Genomic DNA, 14,508 nt, shown 5'->3' on the forward strand with positions numbered 1-14,508 from the left:
GAGCGGGCCCCGCGAAGCAGTCCCGGGAGACGGCGGGGAAAGGCTGGGAGGCTCCGGAGCTGCAGGAGGGATGAGCCCAGGGGGACCCCGGGAAAGGCGGCTGCCTGGAGGGCGATGCGGGGAGGAAGAAACGGGCGGAGAACCCGAGACCGGCCTGGAGGGCGGAGGGTCCTTCGGAAGACCCCGGAATCCCCAAAGGATCCAGGAGGAAGAAGAGAAATATCAGTGCCCGGAATGTGAAAAATCCTTCAAGAGAAATGAGAATCTTCGAAAGCATCTAAAGGTCCATTCAGGAGAAAAACCTCATAAATGTCTGGAGTGTGGAAAGATCTTCAGTCAGAGGAGCAGCCTTTATACACATCAAAGGATCCACACAGGAGAAAAGCCTCATAAATGCCTGGAATGTGGAAAGAGCTTCAGTCGGAGGAGCAACCTTTATACACATCAAAGGATCCACACAGGAGAAAAGCCTCATAAATGCCTGGAGTGTGGAAAGAGCTTCCGTGAGAGGAGCAACCTTTATACACATCAAAGGATCCACACAGGAGAAAAACCTCATAAATGCCGGGAGTGTGGAAAGAGCTTCCGTGAGAGGAGCAGCCTTTATACACATCAAAGGATCCACACAGGAGAAAAACCTCATAAATGCCTGGAGTGTGGGAAGAGCTTCAGTCGGAGGAGCAGCCTTTATGCACATCAAAGTATCCACACAGGAGAAAAACCTCATAAATGTCTGGAGTGTGGGAAGAGCTTCAGTCGGAGGAGCAACCTTTATACACATCAAAGGATCCACACAGGAGAAAAACCTCATAAATGCCTGGAGTGTGGAAAGAGCTTCAGTCAGAGGGGCAGCCTTCATACACATCAAAGGATTCACAGAGGAGAAAAACCTCATAAATGCCTGGAGTGTGGAAAGAGCTTCAGTCAGAGTGGCAGCCTTCATACACATCAAAGGATCCACACAGGAGAAAAACCTCATAAATGCCTGGAGTGTGGAAAGAGCTTCAGTCGGAGGAGCAGGCTTTATGCACATCAAAGGATCCACACAGGAGAAACACCTCATAAATGCCTGGAGTGTGGAAAGAGCTTCAGTGAGAGGAGCAAACTTTATACACATCAAAGCATCCACACAGCCGAAAAACCTCATAAATGCCTGGAGTGCGGAAAGAGCTTCAGTCAGAGGGGCAACCTTCATACACATCAAAGGATGCACACAGGAGAAAAACCTCATAAATGCCTGGAGTGTGGAAAGAGCTTCAGTCAGAGGAGCAGCCTTTATGCACATCAAAGGATGCACACAGGAGAAAAACCTCATAAATGCCTGGAGTGTGGAAAGAGCTTCAGTGACAGTAGCACCCTTTATAGACATCAAAGGATGCACACAGGAGAAAAACCTCATAAATGCCTGGAGTGTGGAAAGAGCTTCAGTGAGAGTAGCACCCTTTATAGACATCAAAGGATCCACACAAGAGAAAAACCTCATAAATGCCTGGAGTGTGGAAAGAGCTTCAGTCAGAGGAGTGACCTTTATGCACATCAAAAGATCCACACAGGAGAAAAACCTCATAAATGCCTGGAGTGTGGAAAGAGCTTCAGTCGGAGGAGCAACCTTGATGCACATCAAAGGATCCACACAGGAGAAAAACCTCATAAATGCCTGGAGTGTGGAAAGAGCTTCAGTCAGAGGAGTGACCTTTATGCACATCAAAAGATCCACACAGGAGAAAAACCTCATAAATGCCTGGAATGTGGAAAGAGCTTCAGTCGGAGGAGCAACCTTTATGCACATCAAAGGATCCACACAGGAGAAAAACCTCATAAATGCCTGGAGTGTGGAAAGAACTTCAGTCAGAGGAGCAGCCTTTATGCACATCAAAGGATCCACACAGGAGAAACACCTCATAAATGCCTGGAGTGTGGAAAGAGCTTCAGTCAGAGGGGCAGCCTTCATACACATCAAAGGATCCACACAGGAGAAAAACCTCATAAATGCCTTGAGTGTGGAAAGAGCTTCAGTCGGAGGAGCAGCCTTTATGCACATCAAAGGATCCACACAGGAGAATAACCTCATAAATGTCTGGAGTGTGGAAAGAACTTCAGTCACAGGGGCAATTTTTTTAAAAATATATTTTTATTGTTTTTACATTTAAAACAATGCAATGCCGCGGAGTCGGGGTGGTCATATATTCACATTATATACAGCTAGTTTCAACCATTAACAGTTATTCTCTTTAATACATTGTCTGTCCTTCTGTTCGATCACCATATATACATTTGTTCCAATCTTGTCATCTTAACTTATACCAGTCATAAAATCTATTCTATACCTCAAAATATTCTGATTCCCCTTTATTTTTAAGTTCCAAAGTGAGCCTATCTGCTTCTGCACAGGCCAACACTTTTCTGATTATATCTAGCTCTGATGGTGTATTTTCTTTTTTCCAATGCTGTGCATAGGTTATGCGCGCTGCAGTCAGTATATGTATAATTAGATAGAGTGTATCTTTCTTAAACCCCTCCGGTATTATGCCTAGGAGAAAAGTTTGGTTTAAACATAATTTGTTCTCCCACCATTTGTTCTAACCATGATTGGATCATTTTCCAATATTTTTTTGCTTCATTGCACGTCCACCACATATCATAGGAAGTGCCTGGTGTTTTTTTACACTTCCAACAATTTGGGGCCAGATTTTTGAACATTTTAGAAAGCCGTGCTGGCGGGAGATGCCATCTGTAGAACATCTTGTAAAGGTTTTCTTTATACGCCAATGTTAATTTCTGATTGATTATCCAAAGTTTTTCCCACCTAGCCAATTCCACATTGTAACCGAAATTTTTCGCCCAGGCGACCATGGTTTCTTTGACATGTTCTTCCTCTAGTTTATATTCCAACAAAAATCTATACAGCACTTTGATCAGTCTATTTTCTGTCTGTATCAACAGTTTATCTAATATTGTGTAGTCTTTGGCAATACCTTCGTTCTTCCTATCCTGTACATACCTTGATTGTATCTGTAAATAAGACCACCATTCTACTTGTATTCCTTGTGATTTCAATTCTGATCTAGTTTTGATCTCCCCCTGCCTGTTCAATAGCTCTTTATATGTGACTATATTTTCCATGTTAATTAAATTTGGGTGTATGTATGCTTCCATCGTAGATAGCCAAATAGGTATTTTGGTATAGTGGTCATGTTTAATTTTATTCCATATTATTAACAGAGATTGTCTAACATAATGTCTACTAAAATATTTGTGTGCAGATCCTTTTTCTTACCAGAGGAAGGCATGCCAGCCTGCTTGGAGGTCATGACCTTCCAGTTTGAGTAACCTTTTATTTCTCAGCATTATCCATTCCCTTAGCCATGTTAGTATGGCCGCAGCATAATAGAGTTCCCAATCAGGTACGCCAAATCCTCCCTTTTCCTTAGTGTCTTGCATAGCCTTAAGTGTCAGGCCTGTAATTCTGTTCCTTTTAGGATCTTTGGCCTGCCACATAATTAAAACATATATATTATGCTGTTTCATTGGTATAGTAGTTGGGAGGAGGGAATAGAAAGGAGTAGGATTGTGGAATGTATTGTTATGGATTTCTTAGAAGCTCAAGGTCGTCTTTTGTCTCCGCACCTCGACACCTGGCCGGAAGAAGAAGGGTGTACATGCTAGCGTGGAAGATGAAGATTGGACCATGTGATGAATTATGGGGTGTGGGGATAGATGATGAACTTTTAACTTGGGAAATTCACCGGATGTACCTTAGAGTTGAAATTTCAACAGCATAATGCCAACATGCCTGTCTTATTAAATTGGAGTTTTAAGGACTACTTTGCCTTGGACAATGATTTAATTCTGCATGATATTTGGAACGCTGACATTATTTCAACTCTCCCTTAAAAAAATTTTCTTTCATTGGGGTACTGAATCCCAGCTCTGACCCAACCCTGGGCAGGACGAAATTTCAGTGAAGATGGAGGAAGGAAAGAATGCAGCAGAGAAAGCTAAGGATGATGGATCGCTTATTTTTGTCGAAACCATCTATGCACCTTCTAAAGAAATAGTTCAACAGGCAGAGGCGAAGCAAAGGGAGCTTCAGCAGGGCGCCCGGCGAAAGGAACCGAAACCAAGATTTCCCTCACAGACGGAGTTTGATCTGCGGGAGGAAGTTTCGGGATTTATTGCTTCTCAGGAATGCCTGCTGGAAGGAGGGGGGCCCCCCAAGGGAACTCTGACAGACGGCTGGAGCATGGGGAGAAGAGCAAATGAATGGAGATCTCAGTCGCTATCACGCAGCCAGTCTTTGATGGGCCTTCCGGACCAATTCCGACGCCTAAATGTGAGTGAACAAAAACCCCTGGGGCCCCCAGAACCACCCGGGTGGAGCCTAGCAAAGCCCACATTATCCTTTCCCAGCAGAGAAACTGCTGCGCAGTGGAGCGGAGACCTTGGGTCTTTCCACACAGCCATCAGCGAATCAGCACCCCCCCCCCTCCTGGAGGAAAAAAAAATTGGGAAGTAAAACTTAACCAGCCGAAAGGGGCCTGGAACACTTTCACCTCCCCCCCTCTGCAAAGCGATGGCTCTGGACCCATCAATCAAGCCAATTCAGGTTGGGCTTTCTTCCCGGGTCATGGATGGGCTCAATGCCAGTGGACGCCTGCCCCTTCCCAACCAATGGCGCCACCCCAAATAGCTGCTCAGAGGCAGAGCCAGGGAATGGGACCACCACAGGGCCCAGCCCCCCCCCAATGCCTCAGCAGGCTTTTGCCCAACCGATGGGTGTGGCCCCACAAAGAAGCTTACCACCCCAAGCAGCAGGCCAACAGGTTGCTCCGGTTCAACCACCAGCACCCCCTCCTCCCAACTACTGATCCAAGAAATAGCAGAGGGGATGAATGAAGGAGAGGCAGCACAATGGATAGCGGAACTCCATGAAGAAGCAGCTCCTGAGTTAGATGACATAACGGGGTTCATCCAACTGATGCGGGCCCGATTTTACGATGTGGCCCAACAGGTAGATGCTGAAGACCAGATCCAGGAATTACGACAGGGGGGTCGGCCGGTCAAAGAATTAGTTTGGGAATTCTGGAGAATAGCTGGAAGACTACGTTACTGGCCAGAGAGACTATTGGTCTATACGTTCAAAAAGGCCTTAGATCCCAAACTGAAACAAGCTTGTGCCGTAAGGGGGACCCCAGATCGTATCCAAGAATGGTACACCACTGCAATCATACTGGACCACGAGATTAACACCTATCCAAAGCCTGGTACCAGAACCCCTGAAAAAAAACCGTTAGCCCACCGAACGCAGAGGCAGCAAACTGAAAAGCTCCCGCCAACCCCTCGTTCCTGGGGCCCCAAAATAAAGTGCTACCGTTGTGGTCAGCTTGGCCACCGGGCATCTACATGCTGGGCTCCAGCCCCAGTTCCACAACCACGCCAACCACCTGCCAGCACAGTCAAGAAAACCCCCAGAAAACCACCAGAAAAAAGTCGTCTGGCACAACAGCCAGCAGGGGCAGAGAGCGGAGCCACTGAAAACGCCCGGGACACTTCAGAGGAGGAAGAGGAAGGAAACCCAGAAGACGACCCAATGGTGAGTGCACCTATCCGCCCCTTCCAAATAAAAGCCAAACTCCAAATACCGAAAAGGGGGGTAGAAGGGGAAGTTGGGGTGATTATAGATACCGGCTGCACCCGATGCTTAATCAGCATGTCAATAGTGGAGCAATTAGGTATACGCACCAGACCCCTGAAACAACCCATTCCGTTTGAGCAAGTGGATGGAACCCTAATTGGGGGAGCTCCGGCTACAAAGATCACTGAGTTAGTAAAACTGGTGATAGGCCGCCACTATGAGTTCCTCAGATTCATCGTGGCCCCTGGAATGCAGGAGTCAGTTATCCTAGGGCTTGCATGGTTGGACAAGTGGGAACCTACCATAAAGTGGGAGGATGGCGTTAGAAAGGTGACTATTGGACTTGGGCCGTTACCACCAGTGGAACCAAAGGGCCACCCAGGAACATTGGAACCTAACAGCCCAACCCATCCAGAACCTGCAGCAACCGCAGCAGACACTAAACTTCCGGGAATCCAACGAGTCCCAAAGATCTATTGGGATCTGGCGGAGGTGTTCAGTGAGGAAGACGGAAACTACCTTCCACCTCACCGCGCCACAGATTGTGCCATAGAGTTCAAACCTGGGGTAACCTTACCAAAGCCCAAAATGTACTCTATGACGCCTAAAGAGATGATAGAATTGAGGAAGTACATCGACACCAATTTGAAAAGAGGGTTTATTGAACCAGCAAAATCAAAAGTAGCGGCCCCAGTGCTCTTCAGGGAAAAGAAAGATGGGGGGGTTCGCCTCTGTGTGGACTTACGAACTTTGAATGCGGTATGCGAAAAGAATACCTATCCCCTCCCTCTCATGAAAGATATGTTGAACCACTTGGCTAAGGGCAAGATTTTCACCAAGCTGGATTTGAGAGAGGCGTATTACCGTATACGAATCCGGAAAGGGGATGAGTGGAAGACCGCTTTTAATACTCCCTTAGGCAGCTTCCAATATAAAGTCATGCCTTTCGGACTACAAGGAGCACCCGCAGTATTCATGCAGTACATAAATGAAGTGCTACACGACCACCTGTACCGCGGAGTACTCGTTTATTTAGATGACATCTTGATCTTCTCTGAGACCATGGAAGAACATGTGAAACTGGTACGGCAAGTCCTGAAAAAACTTCTAGCTGCCAAACTTTATGCAAAATTGTCAAAGTGTGAATTCCACAAGACCTCGCTAGATTATCTGGGATATCGTATCTCCAATGAAGGAGTAGAAATGGACCCAGAAAAAGTGAAAGCGGTGTTAGATTGGAAACCTCCAAGCACTCGCAAACAATTACAAAGCTTCCTTGGATTTGCAAACTTTTATAGGCAGTTTATTCCAACCTTTGCTGAAATTGCCCTACCATTGACTGACCTATTAAGAACGGGGCCTTCCCCTACTAAACCAAAAGCAAACCAACCATTAAGATGGACAATTGACTGTCAAAAGGCTTTTGAGAAATTAAAACGGCTCTTTGCCCAAGAACCCATATTGCAACACCCCAATCCAGAGCGACCTTTCATAATCCAAACGGATGCCAGTGATGTCGCGATAGCCGCGGTGCTACTACAAAAGAATAAGGAAGGCCACCTCTTACCATGCGCTTACATCTCCAAAAAACTCACCACTACGGAAAGAAGGTGGCCCATTTGGGAGAAGGAGGCATTCGCGATCAGGTGGAGCATGCTCACCTGGAGGCATCTCCTGGAAGGGGGGGATATACCGTTCGAGGTATGGACTGATCATAAAAACCTCGAAACTCTCCTTGCCCATCGAAAGTTATCCCCCAAACAGGTCCGTTGGGCCCAATATTTCCAAAGGTTCAAATTTGAAATTAAACACATCCCCGCAGGGAAGAACTTGTTAGCAGATGCACTGTCGAGAAAACCCCAGTTTGACAGTAAGAAGGAAGAAATTTTCCATCCCATCATATCTTCTTCTCACCAAAAGGCAGCTCAAGTCACCAGTCGAAGCCAAGATAAACTGAGAACCGAACTGAAAGCAGCCCTCCAGACAGACCCATGGTTCAACAACAACAAAGACATCCTAACGATTAATGATGGCGTAGCCTGGAAGGGATCCAAACTGTACGTCCCTGCAGAAATGAGATTGCAAGTGCTACAGCGGAGTCATGATGCGAAACTAGGAGGTCATTTCGGATTCCTGAAAACTCTCCACCTCGCTAGACGTCAATTTTGGTGGCCAAAGATGAGGTCGGAGGTGGAAGATTATGTAAAAAGCTGTGCTACTTGTGCAACAATGAAAACCCGTCCGGGAAAGCCCCCTGGACTACTACAACAAGTGGCCAACCCTAGCCGACCATGGGAAGAGATAGCAATGGACTTCATTGTCGAACTTCCAGATAGCAGTGGTAATAAAGTAATCTGGACAGTTATTGATTTGTTTTCCAAGCAAGCACACTTTATCGCTTGTTCAAGCCTACCATCCGCAAAGAAATTAGCGAAAATGTTTGTGAAACACATTTATCGCCTACATGGAGTTCCAAAAAGGATCATTTCAGATCGCGGAGTTCAATTCACCGCCAAGTTCTGGAGAGAATTCCTAAAATCGATCGGGTCCACGCAGGGACTCAGCTCAGCATTTCATCCCAGCACAAATGGGGCAGCAGAGAGGGCCAATGCGATGGTGGAACAGTACATCCGGTGTTATGTGGACTATCAGCAAGACAATTGGTCGGACTTGCTACCTTTCGCTGAAGTAGCATATAATAATACGGTTCACAGCAGTACCGGATTAACTCCTTTCCAGATTACCAGTGGCATGGAATTCGTTCCCATGCCTGAACTACCTAAGGAACCTCCCTCATCCATGTCCCTGAATGAATGGCTGGAGGCACTAAAGAAGGGATGGGAGAATACCAAAAAGGCGCTAACAGATGCGGCAGAAGCATACAAGAAGCAAGCTGATAAACATCGTTCCCTACAACCCCCCTTTCGAGTGGGGGACAAAGTTTTTTTGTCTACTAAATACATAAGATTAAAGATGCCTAGTAAGAAATTAGGTCCAAAATTTCTAGGTCCTTTCCCAATAGAAAAGATAATTAACCCAGTTACAGTTCGACTCAGCCTACCTAGACTCTTAGGGAAAATTTACCCGGTATTCCATTGTAGCTTATTGAAGCCGGTAAGGGAGTCTAGCACGAGACCATCCACCCAAACTCCACCTCCTCCCGTAGTGGTAGAAGGGGAAACACATTATGAAGTGAAAAAAATATTAGATTCCAGGCTGTATAGAGGTCGTTTACAATATTTAGTGCATTGGAAGGGATACCCTTTGTCAGAAGCTACGTGGGTGAAAAGTTGGGATCTGAAAGCAGATAAATTAGTGAAGCAATTCCATGAGAAATTCCCTGATAAGCCAAAGGGTCCCCCTGGGGGAGGAAGAGGTGGTTAAATTTTGATAGTTAACATTTATGTTATTCTCTTTTCAGGAAACGTTTTTCTCTTGAGGAGAGGCCGCCTGTCAGGCCTGTAATTCTGTTCCTTTTAGGATCTTTGGCCTGCCACATAATTAAAACATATATATTATGCTGTTTCATTGGTATAGTAGTTGGGAGGAGGGAATAGAAAGGAGTAGGATTGTGGAATGTATTGTTATGGATTTCTTAGAAGCTCAAGGTCGTCTTTTGTCTCCGCACCTCGACACCTGGCCGGAAGAAGAAGGGTGTACATGCTAGCGTGGAAGATGAAGATTGGACCATGTGATGAATTATGGGGTGTGGGGATAGATGATGAACTTTTAACTTGGGAAATTCACCGGATGTACCTTAGAGTTGAAATTTCAACAGCATAATGCCAACATGCCTGTCTTATTAAATTGGAGTTTTAAGGACTACTTTGCCTTGGACAATGATTTAATTCTGCATGATATTTGGAACGCTGACATTAAGTTTTATTCTTGGTTTTCTTCCCTGCCAGATAAATTTCGAAGCCAATTGATTCAAATCTTTGAAGACACCTTTTTCTAATTTAATGGGTATATTCTGAAATAGGAAAAGAAATTTTGGTAATATATTCATTTTTATAACTGCAATCCTGCCCATCAGGGACAGTTGTAGGTTTTTCCATCTTTCTAGATCCTTCTTAGTTTTATTAATCAGATTGGTATAATTGTCTTCTTTGATGGTCACACACCTCGCAGATAAATCTATACCAAGATATTTAACTTTTTTGACAATTTGGATACCCAATTTCTTCGTTAACTCCTCTTTTGCTTTTGATTTCATATTTTTAGTCAGCATTTTGGTCTTTGTCATATTTATCTTTAGACCCGCTATTTTCTGTCAGTTCCTCAATGAGTTTCGTACCAGACTTCTTAGGATCTTCTAGCACAAACACTAGGTCGTCCGCAAAGGCCTGTAACTTAAATTGCTCCTTTTTAATTTCTAGTCCCTTTATCTGTACCTCTTTACGTATATTCCTGGCTAGTACTTCTAGGGTTAGTATAAACAACAGGGGGGACAGAGGGCAACCTTGTCTTGTACCCTTCTGGATTACAATACTTTGTGTTAGTTCACCATTGATTATTACTTTGGCTTTTTGGTTTGTATAAATTGCTCTGATCGTGTTTATAAATTTATCCCCACAATCCATATATTCTAATTGTTGGTGCAAAAATTCCCAGTTGACATTATCAAATGCCTTTTGGGCATCGAGAAAGATTAGTGCAACCTGTTTGTCATTGTGCACTTCATAATATTCAAGAATGTCCAACATAATTCTCATATTGTTTTTAATTTGTCTTCTGGGGAGGAATCCGTTTTGGTCTGTATGGATGAACGATGTAAGAAATTTTTTCCGCCTTTCTGCTATTATTGAGGCAAAGATTTTGTAATCTGCATTTAGCAGTGATATTGGTCTGTAGTTTTGTATAAGCACCTGGTCTGTATCCGCCTTAGGTAATAGTACAATGTTAGCTTCCGTCCATGATAACGGTGTCTTCGCCTCTTTCAACACAGCATTGTAGACTTCCAACAATGTTGGGACAAGTATATCCTGGAATTCTTTATAAATTTCCGCTGGCAGCCCATCCGGCCCTGCAGCTTTATTATTCTTTTGTCTTTGTATGGCCTCGGTTATCTCTGATGCTTTAATGTCTTCATTGAACATGTCCTTAATCTCCTCTGGTACCTTTGGCAGATCTGACTTTTCCAAATACCGTAATATTCCTTCCGTTGTATAGTCTCGGTTTTCTTTATATAATTGATCATAAAACTCTTGGATAATCTTTTTCTTTTCCTCTAGTTGGTAGCAGATCTCGCCTTTTTCATCTTGTAGTTTATTGATTCAGTTCTCTTGTTTTTGTTTCCTCAACCTATAGGATAGCCATCGCCCCGGTTTATTTGCATTCTCAAAGAAGTTTTGTTTTGCTTTTTTTATAGATTGTGCCAATTTTGCTTTTTCAAATATAGCCAGTTCATGTTTAATCAGTTCCATATTTCCTTTTATACTTCTGTTCTGCGGTTTCTTTTGTAGTTCACTCTCTAAATTTCTATACCTTTCTTTCAGCTCTCTTATTTTTAGATTCTCGGTTTTTTTCTTCCTGGCTGTAGCTGATATTGTGACCCCTCTTATAAATGCCTTAGTTGTATCCCATAGGTTTTGTATGGATGTGTCTCCTGGTCCATTTTCTTTGAAGAAGAATCTTAATTCTTGGTTGACTCTATTAATATATTCCTGGTCTTTTAGAATTGACCTATTGAGTGACCAATGGTAACTACCCTTTTGTTTTTTCCAAATGATCCTCATGGGATTGTGGTCAGCCCATAGGTTGGGTTCTATCTCTATCTCCTTCACTTCTGAGATTAGCTCCATCGGCAGCCAGACTATATCTATCCTTGACCAGGATTCATGTCGATTCGAGTAGAAGGTATATTGCTTACCCTGTGGACATCTTTCTCGCCATACATCAAACAAATTAAGTTCTTCAGCCATTTGGAAGAATGACCTTGGCAAAGTTCTCCTAGCTCCTTTTCTCTTCTTTCCACTTTTATAGTCCCGTTTCGGGTCAACTATAGCATTGAAATCGCCCAGTAAACAGACATTTTCGCTTCCCATCTCTCGAATAATGCTATGTAGTCTATGATAGAAATTTTCCTGGCCTTCATTAGGTGCATATATTACAACCAGTGACACCTTTTTTTGATTTAACATTATTTCCACAATTAGTATTCTCCCTTCCTCATCATGGTAAATTAGTTTAGTCTGAATTGTGTCTTTGACATATAATGCTATTCCTCTTTTCTTTTGGTCAGCCAGAGTTTACCCAATCTAGGACATTCTAAAATCTGGATCTGTCTTTTAGTCATATGGACCTCTTGCATTGCAATTATATCGTAGTTCAAATGTTTTAATTTATTAAATATTGTTTTCCTCTTCTGGGGTGAGTTTAGACCATTAATATTCAATGATAGGATCTTGATTTCTCCCGACATACTTCTATGTGTATTTGGGTCGTGTGCTTGTTGCCCTTATTTCTCTCACTTCCTTTGGTTCTTCCCCTTTTTCGTCTAGAACGACTTCTTTTTCCTTTCGTGTCTCCACTGGTTCCTTCTCTCTTCTTATCTGTACCCTGGATCCTTGCCTCCTTGCTCCCGCCTGTTCTCCTTCGTCTTTTTCCTCCTCCTGCCCAACTAGGGTATTGTAAAAGTCTTCCGCTTGTTCTATTGTGTCTATTCTAAATCTTCTATCTCTCCAGGTTACCAGTACGCCCTCCGCCATCAGCCATCTAAAGTTAATTTCATATTTATTCAGGACAGATGTTAAAAATTGGTAGGGCCTTCTTAATTCTCTGATTCTCCTCGGTACCTGTTTTAGAACTGTTAATTGTCGTTGGTTGTAAATTATCGGGTCGTCTCTAGTTCTATTCAGCACCTCGTCACGTATTGATTTTTTAACAAACTTTACATGGACTTCTCTTGGAAGATTATTCTTTTTTGCGTAATTGGTCTGTATTCTATACGTCTCGTCGATCTCACTTGCCATCTCGTCCTTTTCTATTCCCAAAGCCTTTGCCATTAGGTCTGCCATCGTGTCTGGTAAATCCTCACCTTTTTCTTCCTTTACGTTCTAGAACCGTAGGAATTGGGCTGCTTTCTCCGATTCTAACGTGAGGACCGTTAGCTCAAGTTCCTTGTTTGCCTGGATCAGCCTAGAATTCAGCTGCTCCATTTTTTCATCCTCCTTTTCCAACCTTCCTTCTATTACATTTATTCTTTGTTCGTGTTTATCGATCTGTTCCTGGAACTTCTCAAATTTATCGTCCATCTTCTGCATTCTTTCCTTTAATTCTACCGTATCACTCCTTATTTCTTTAATATCCTTTTTAAGTTCTTCGTGATTTTTAGCCATTGCCTCTTGTATGGACTGTAGCATCATCTGCAGTTCCTTAGTTGAGTTGGATCTTTCTCTTTGAGGCATATCCTCTGAAGATCTTTGGTTCGCGGGACTGGCAGCCGCTAGGGATGGCTGGGATGCTGGCTTCCTCCCCGTGCCAATTTTCGTAAAATTTGTACTACTTGTCATTTTTTGGAGGAGTTGGATCCCTACTTTGATTTTTCCCCAGAGCTCCCACTTACTTCTCTCCCTCCAGTCCCCCTTCTTTCTTTCTTTCTTTCTTTCTTTCTTTCTTTCTTTCTTTCTTTCTTTCTTTCTTTCTTTCTTTTTTTCTTTCTTCCTTTCTCCCTTCCTTCCTTCCTTCCTTCCTCCCTCCCTCCTTTCTCCCTCCCTTCCTTCTTTCTTCCTTCCTTCCTACCTTCCTACCTTCCTTCTTCTCCCGCTCCTCTTTCCTCTACCTCTACTCAAATATCAATTTTAAATAGTTCATGTGTTATATAGGAACAGCTGTCATAGGATAGTGGGATAAAGTGAGAGACTTATCAGTTTATCACTATATATGTGTATGTGTGTGTATGTCACATTTATAATACTCCTAACTTTCTGTTAATCTATTTTGATAGCTTAATAAAATCTAAGGATAGAATGTTTATAGTTATTGCTTATATTATCCTTGGTTAATCAGTACTAGTGCCAATAATATCGAAAGAAGTTAGGGTTAGTAATCTTACAATAATAACAATAGCAAAAACAATATATTCCTTTGATGGTAGTATTATCACAATAATTTCTAGGTTTTAAGTTCAACCTTAGGTGCGTCCCTCCTGTGTTGAATAATTATATGAAAATGTTCTGGGTTCCCCTGCTCCAATATATCTTCTTTCTCTCTCTCCAGATAGTAGTATCCAAAGGCTGTCCAGAGAATATAGTCAGCAAAAGAAAAATCCTGTTTTCTCTTAGGGTATTAAGAGGGGGGGGGAAGTTCCAGGTTTCGCCAGTAGATGTCTCTTCCACTTGTCCGGACGCTGACCAACTGTGATCACACCACCTATATATATTGTTAAAATAAATTTTTCCCTTCGAGCCTTCCAGACTTGTATAATTAACTCAAACCCCCCTGAAGGTATCTGTAGTCAAAGTTATTTACAGCCGGCTTTGTTATGTTAACAGATTAGGTTTAGGTTCAGCTTATCAGACAGTTCAGAGAGTAAAAAGATAAAGCCGCCATTTTTCACTCAGTATATCACTTTTCGCCGCTATAGTAAAGGAGGAAAAGCAATCCTCCCACACCTTCTTGGAGCCCTTGATCTCTTGAGCTGTTTTGGGATAGAATTACCTTCTCCAAGATCTGGAGGCTGTTAGATCACTCGCAACTCCGACAGCTCTCTGTAATAAATCCTCGCTTGCTTTGAACTCTTGTCAGCATTTTGGGACGGCCATTACTGTCGCCCTCTTCCACGTCCGGGGATATGAAGGAGATTTCAAGCACATACCATGGATTGCCGTCCTAAGGTCCTGTCAAACCAACCTTCTCTCTTCAGTCTTCCC

General features: G+C 43.3%; 1 long non-coding RNA gene across 1 annotated transcript; it reads right to left on the minus strand.

Annotated features, from left to right (window-relative positions):
* Positions 1-715: 715 nt before the first annotated feature.
* Positions 716-11,877, minus strand: LOC309399759. The gene is made up of 3 exons (XR_014176571.1): positions 9,510-11,877; positions 1,059-3,444; positions 716-806 (listed from the first exon to the last, which is right to left on the minus strand). It is a non-coding gene; the product is annotated as an uncharacterized lncRNA (long non-coding RNA).
* Positions 11,878-14,508: the final 2,631 nt, after the last annotated feature.

The sequence above is a fragment of the Natrix helvetica genome (genome assembly GCF_964273705.1).
Source record: "Natrix helvetica genome assembly, chromosome: 16".
In the NCBI taxonomy this organism is placed as follows: Eukaryota; Metazoa; Chordata; class Lepidosauria; order Squamata; family Natricidae; genus Natrix; species Natrix helvetica.